The sequence below is a fragment of the Myotis lucifugus genome, unplaced genomic scaffold (assembly GCF_000147115.1).
Source record: "Myotis lucifugus unplaced genomic scaffold, Myoluc2.0 scaffold_516, whole genome shotgun sequence".
In the NCBI taxonomy this organism is placed as follows: Eukaryota; Metazoa; Chordata; class Mammalia; order Chiroptera; family Vespertilionidae; genus Myotis; species Myotis lucifugus.
Genome location: NW_005871564.1, coordinates 551414 through 558373, shown reverse-complemented (window position 1 = coordinate 558373; position 6960 = coordinate 551414). Strand labels below are relative to the sequence as shown.

Below are 6960 nucleotides of genomic sequence, written 5' to 3'. Positions count from 1 at the left end.
GCTTGTATTTTTCTAGGAATGTGTCCATTTCATCGAGGTTGTCCATTTTCTTGGAGTAGAGTTTTTTGTAGTATTTTTTGACAATCCTTTGTATATCAATAGGGTCAGTTGTTACTTCACCTCTTTCATTTCTGATTTTGTTTATTTGGGTCCTCTCTCTTTGTTTCTTGGTGAGTCTGGCTAGAGGTTCATCAATTTTTTTAATCCTTTCAATGAACCAGCTCTTGGTTTCATTGATCTCTTGTATTGTTTTTTGGTCTCCATATTGTTTATTTCTGCTCTGATCTTTATTATTTCCTTCCTTCTGGATACTGTGGGCTTTTCTTGTGGCTCTGTTTCTAAGTCTTTGAGTTGTAGGGTTAGATCATTTATTGCCAGTTTTTCTTGTTTTTTAAGGTAGACCTGTAGAGCTATGAACTTCCCTCTCAGGACTGCTTTCATTGTATCCCATAGATTTTGGATTGTTGTGTTTTCATTGTCATTTGTTTCCAGGATGCTTTTTATTTCTTCTTTGATCTCTCAGGTAACCCAGTCATTGCTTAATAGCTTGCTATTTAGCCTCCAAGTGTTTGATTTTTTCAATGTCTTTATTGTAGTTGATTTCTAATTTTATGCCATTGTGATCTGAGAAGATGCGTGTTATGATTTCTATTCTCTTGAATTTGAAGAGACTTTGCCTGTGTCCTAATATATGGTCTATCTTTGAAAATGTCCCATGTGCACTGGAGAAGAATATATATTCTGTAGCTTTGGGGTGAAATATTCTGAAGATGTCAACTAAGTCCATCTGATCTAGTGAGTCATTTAAGATTGCTGTTCCTTTGCTGATTTTTTGTTTAGAGGATTTATCCAGTGGTGTCAGTGGGGTATTAAAGTCCCCTACTATGACTGTATTGCTATTGATCTCTCCCTTGATATCTTCCAGAAGCTGTTTTATGTATTTGGGTGCTCCTGTATTGGGTGCATATATGTTTACCAGAGTTATATCTTCTTGTTGAATTGCTCCCTTTAGTATTATGTAGTGGCCTTCCTTATCTCTGGTGATGGCCTTTACTTTGAGGTCTATTTTGTCAGTTATAAGTATCGCAACCCCAGCTTTCTTCTCATTTCCATTTGCCTGAAAAAATTTTTTCCATCCCTTCACTCTCAGTCTGTGTAAATCCTTTGTTCTGAGGTGGGTCTCTTGGCGACAGCAAATATATGGGTCATGTTTTTTATCCATGCAGCTACCCTGTGTGTTTTGATTGGAGCATTTAATCCATTTACATTTAATGTTATTATTGAAAAGTACTTGTCTGTGGTTATTTTTATTCTTAATGTTTGTGTTTCTTCTTTTCCTTCTGTTTCTTCTTTTTACAGAATTACCTTTCGCATTTCTTGCACTGCTGGTTTGGTGGTAATAAACTCTCTTTGCCCTTTGTTGTCTGTGAAGCTCCTGATTCCACCTTCAGTTTTGAATGATAGCCCTGCTGGGTATAGTATTCTTGGATTCATTCCCTTGCTTTGCATCACTTTGTATATTTCATTGCATTCCCTTCTTGACTGGTGTGTTTCTGTTGAGAAGGCAGCTGATATTCTAATAGGAGATCCCTTGTAGGTAACTTTCTGTCTCTCTCTGGCAGCTTTTAAGATTCTTACTTTGTCGTTGGTGTTTGCCAATTTAATTATGATGTGTCTTGGTGTTGGTCTTTAGGGGTTCATTTTGTTTGGCACTCTGTGTGCTTCTTGGACTTGTGTAGTTTTTTTCTTGCCAGTATCAGGGAAGTTTTCTGTCATTATTTCTTCAAACAAGTTTTCTATTCCTTGCTTCTCCTCCTCTCCTTCTGGTATCCCTATTAAGCAAATGTTGTTTCGTTTTGCGTCGTCCCATAGCTCCCTTAGGCTCTCCTCTTGCTTTTTACGTTTTTTTCCTGGTGCTCCTGTGTTTGTGTTTGTGTGTTTTTTCCTACCTTGTCTTCTAATTTGCTGATGCGGTCCTCAGCCTCTTCTAGTCTGCTGTTTAAGCCTTCCATGTGTTCTTTATTGCAGCTATGTCGTTCTTCATTTCCTCTTGATTCCTTTTCATGTTGGTGACATTCTCATTCAGCTCCTTATAATTCTCATTGAGTTGTGTGCATTTGTCATCCAGCCATTTGAGCATCCTTATAACCATTACTCTGAATTCTTTCTCTGATAAGTTAGTAGCCTCAATTTCATTTAACTCCCTTTCTGGTGATTCCTCTAATCCTTTCCTTTGTGGGTTGCTTTTGTGTCTTCCTATGTTTTGCTGTAATGTTTTAATTGTAGTTCTGATTGCTTTTCTACCCAGTTTCTTTAGGGTGTGGTGCTACTGTTGTGACCTCTCAGGTCTCCTGGGTTTGGTAGTCTAGTGTAGCTCCCTACTTGGGCTTTTGGGTTCTCATGATGTAGGCCTATGAGCTGGAAAGGTGCAACTGAGGTGTCTAGAAGTCAGCAGCTGTGTAGGGGGTATTCCAATTTTTGCTGTCTTATGCCCTTGACTGAAATCACCCGTGCCCAGCAGGGACTCACAGTGGCACTCAGGAACCGTCTATTGGGGTGGTGGGGCTCAGGAAGCCTGCGTTCTGGCAAAGCGTGACTCTGGTGTCCAGAGTTCAGTTGTTGTGGGGTGGGTAGACTCAGCTTTTGCTGCTGCCTCTGTGGTTGGATACAGGCAATTCCAATAATAGCTCAGAGAGGCCCCTGCGGTGTGTTTGCCAGCAGGGTGTACTGACACACTCTGAAGGGCCCTGGCACTGAAGCCACTGGATTGCAGTGTCTGTGGGCAGGTATCTCAGAAGAGGGAATTCAGTGTTTCTATAGCCCAGCAGTGCACCCCTGTTTGTTTAAGTGCACGACCAGCAGGACTTGCAGCGGAGCCCCAGGGCTGCCTGTGGAGCGGTGGTCTTGGGAGTCCTGCACACTGGAAAAGCATGCACCTGTAGTGTCCAGAGTTCTGCAGCTGTGGGGTGGGGAAACTCAGATTTTGCTGATGCACTTGTGGTGGATAGGCTTGTGTTCCCCATAGAGGCACATAGGAGCACCCGCAGTGAGTTTGCTAGTGCAGGCACACTGAAGCACTCTGAAAGGCCCTGGCATGCTTTGGGTAGATATCCAGGATGGGTGAATTACGAATGTCTGCTGCTCAGGGGAGTGCATCCCTTTTAGTCCAAGAGCAGACCCAGCAGAGGCTCACAGTGGCTTCCCCAAAGTGCCCTGTGGATAGATGGGCTAAGGGGGAGTGAGTAACTGTGGTGGTGAAGTTTGCTGGCGCAGTTCCCTGGCTCTGAGCTCTGATGCACTCTGTGGGGCCCTGGCGCTGAGGGGCCTGGTGCTTAAGTTGCACAGCTGGGTGTGTGGGGGCAGTTATTCAGGCAGAGGGAATTCAGAATTTTTCCTGGGTGGCAGTGAGCCTGTGTCTGTACAAAATCACACCCAGCTGAGTCTCCCTGTGACTCCTAACAGGAGTCTATGGAGTGGTGTGCCTTGGAGACATGCTCCCTGGAGATGTGTGAATGCCTGCACAGGCAATTTTGGAGGTTTGCCGCTGGGGAGGGGGAGGCTACACTTACTGCTGCTGGCAGCACCTTGCTCCTTTGGCACAGAGTCCCAGAGTCTGAAGGTGTGGCTGCAGGATTTTGGCTGGAGTGGCTGCTGGTCACAGGCAGTGTCCAAGGCCTGTCTGGGTGGTGGTGCTGCTGAGTTGCTAGAAGAAGCCCCTCTCCCCTTTAAGATGGCATGGGCTCCGTGCCCAGGGCCTGCAGTCTGGGGACTGCTGCAGTGGTGGTAGTCTCTCCTTGTCCCAGACAGCCTGGTCGGTCTGCCTGTGCTGCACCTGCCGGATTTAACTGTCCCTCACTCACACACACACCACACACATCCAAACACTTTCCATTCATCCACTCACTCACTCACTTCCTATCCCTCAACTCCTTCCTGTCAGCCACCATCTTTCCAGTCTAAACTTAATTTTTTGAATAGCTTTCTTATCTGAAATTCTGTGCTTAATTAACTCTTTAAGGTGATTCGGGATGTGATAAACGTGCACATGGAAGAACTCAGTCATAATTGGCAAGAAGAGTAGGAAAAAGCAAAGGATGAACCCTGGCTGGTTTGGCTCAGTGGATAGAGCGTTAGCCTTGGGACTCACGGGTCCCAGGTTCGATTTCAGTCAAGGGCATGTACCTTGGTTGCAGGCACATCCCCGGTGGGGAGTGTGCAGGAGGAAGCTGATTGATGTTTCTCTCTCATCGATGTTTCTGACTCTCTATCCATCTCCCTTCCTCTCTGTAAAAAATCAATAAAATATATATATTTTTAAAAAGCTGAGGATGATGATGAAAAGTATGTCATTGTGTTTATTGGTGAAAATATTCTCTTTTTATACTCTTATAATCGTTTAAGTTTTGGTATTTCCAAGGGCATCAGTAGCACACTAGAATTCATCAGAGCACTTATTGTTTCTCATCTTTGCTCAGGATTATTACACCGGACTTGTAAAACATGTTATAAAAACGGTGTCTCTTTGCCCTCTTATATGACTTGTAAGATGACACATACTTATTTAGATACTGTATCATTGGTCGGATGCAGAGCATTAACTTTAGGCTGGTGCACACTGAAGACCAGTGAAGAAAGCGAACTGATGAATGGTCCTGTTTCAGGAGAGAAGGAAGGCGATCAGCTTCAGTAGATTCACGGCAGTCTGGTGGAAGCTATTTGGATGCTGAGTGTTCACGGCATAGAAGGGATCGGAGTAGGAGCCCACATAAATGAAAAAGAAATACAGATAAAGATAAAAATTGGGACTCAAAAAGGAGGAAAGAGAGGTAAGTCTAACATTGTATCGTCCAACAGTGAATTGTTTACCTTAAGGTAGAGTTTCTTAAGTAATGTGTAGGTAGACAGTTAATTGTGTTAAAAAGGTGTTTGCTTTTCCCCCTGCTTCTTCCTTCCTCCCTTCAACTGTCCCTCTCTCTTTTTTTGTTTTCTTCCTTTGCTAATTCCTAAGGTGTAGGGTATAGTGTCAGTGAGAAGATCCAAACTTTAGTAGCAGTCAATTTTGCCCTGTTGATATCCCTGATAAAATTTTGATAGCTGAGAGATATGAACTAATGCTAAAGTAATAAATTTGAAGCAATTGAGGTCCATCTTATATTTCAGCTGCTTACTGGGCATCTTCCTAGATCCCATGTTCAGTGGGGCTTGTTCTTTTTCTCAGCCTGTTCCTCTTCCCCAGCATTTCTTTTCCTGGTTAATGAATGACCGTCCTTTGTTCCTCTGAGCCAGAAATCAAGGAGTCATGTTAGATACTCCTTTCTTATTCCTTACTATCCAGTATTAATTGCTGTCAGTTCTACCTGAAGACCTCATTTACCCCTCTTCCTCTGTCATTATTGCTGTCCATCTGGAAAAGGATGGTTGTTTTCCTAATTGCTCTGTCTAGAAGCTTGTCCCTTATGGATTCATCTCTACCCTGCTGCCAGAGTGAACTTTCACCTCTTACAGCTCTTCAGTGACAAAATTCATATTCCTTAGAATGGCTCTCAAGACCTGCAGGATCAGGGCAACTGCCTACCTACCCTTGTATTTTGCCACTACCCATGAAATAGGTAGCTAGTGCCTTAGCCAACCCGAATTACTACAGTTTCTCATCCACACTGTGCTACATTTCTACCTTGCCATGTCATGTTCTGCTGCCTAAGGCCTGCTTGGTAAACTCTTCATCTTTTAAGACCCAGCTTAGTCATTCCCATGAAGCTGATCTTTTCCATTTTGTTACCTGTCTACCTGGCACGTGCTTAATTATTACTCTCCTTACGAGGCTGTGAGCTCTGCGAGGGCAGGCCCATGTCTTATGTAGGATTTATGTGCACAGTGCTTGTCTGATAATGGGCTCGCAAATGATGCCTTGTCTCTCCAGGGCCGCTGGTTCAGGAAATTGTAAAGCTTATTGGTTTAATAATTTTACTTATCTTACTATCATGCAGTTCAAAGATTTAAAGCTAGCTGTGATTTAGTCATTCTCTCATATAAATGAAATATTTGCTTAGTAATCCCTTTTGATTCATATAATGAATGATATTTTATAATAAGTTTATACAAATTAACTCTTAATTATCAGAAATCATGCTATGATAGTTTTTATTTTTACCCCTTTCATTTCAGGGATGGGGAAAGACATCATAGTCATAAAAGAAGAAAGCAAAAAGTATAAATGAAGTATTCATGTATGTGTTAATTATGCTGATGCCAAGATAACCAATATGCTGATATTTTCATTATAATTGCTATGAATAGGGGAAAATAGTGATCTGTTTAGTGCTCAGATCACTATTTTTCAGTAAGTGCTTATGTCTCAAACCATGACTACACTGTTATGCCCTATAACTTTGTTTTCCATATATTTTAATAGATGACTGCTTCCTGTTACTAATTTTGTTTTTTTTTCTTTTTTGATAATTTATGTATCAGAAAATTCTTTAGTTCAGTACTGAAATTATATAAATAATACATGAATGCATTCTCATTGTAAAAAGTTGAACCTTACAGAACACCATCTCCCATTCCTATGGCCACCCAGTGGTAACTGCTATTTACCACTACATTGGTGAGTTGTCATAGAGAAAAGCAACCTAAATATCTGTCAGGAGGGGAAAGGTCTGGCTAAATAAAATGCACCATAGTCATATAATAGATTATTTATATCAGATTTTAAAAATAAACTTTACCTATATGAACGTGGATACATTTCAGAAACAGGTTAAGTGACAACAGCAAATTGCAGAAAGGTATATACAGTACTATACATTTTCAGTGGCTATATATGTATGTAAATATATTTTTAAAGGTTCAGAAGAACCCATACCAAACTTACAGCAGTGATTATTTGGGGGAGACAGTATAAATGGGAGAGATAAGGGGTGGCAGTGAAGATTGGGAAGGTGGTTAAAGGAAACTTTA

General features: G+C 41.7%; 1 long non-coding RNA gene across 1 annotated transcript; it reads left to right on the top strand.

The window, feature by feature from the left end:
- Positions 1-4646: 4646 nt before the first annotated feature.
- Positions 4647-6429, top strand: LOC106694570. The gene is made up of 2 exons (XR_002826518.1): positions 4647-4826; positions 6166-6429. It is a non-coding gene; the product is annotated as an uncharacterized LOC106694570 (long non-coding RNA).
- Positions 6430-6960: the final 531 nt, after the last annotated feature.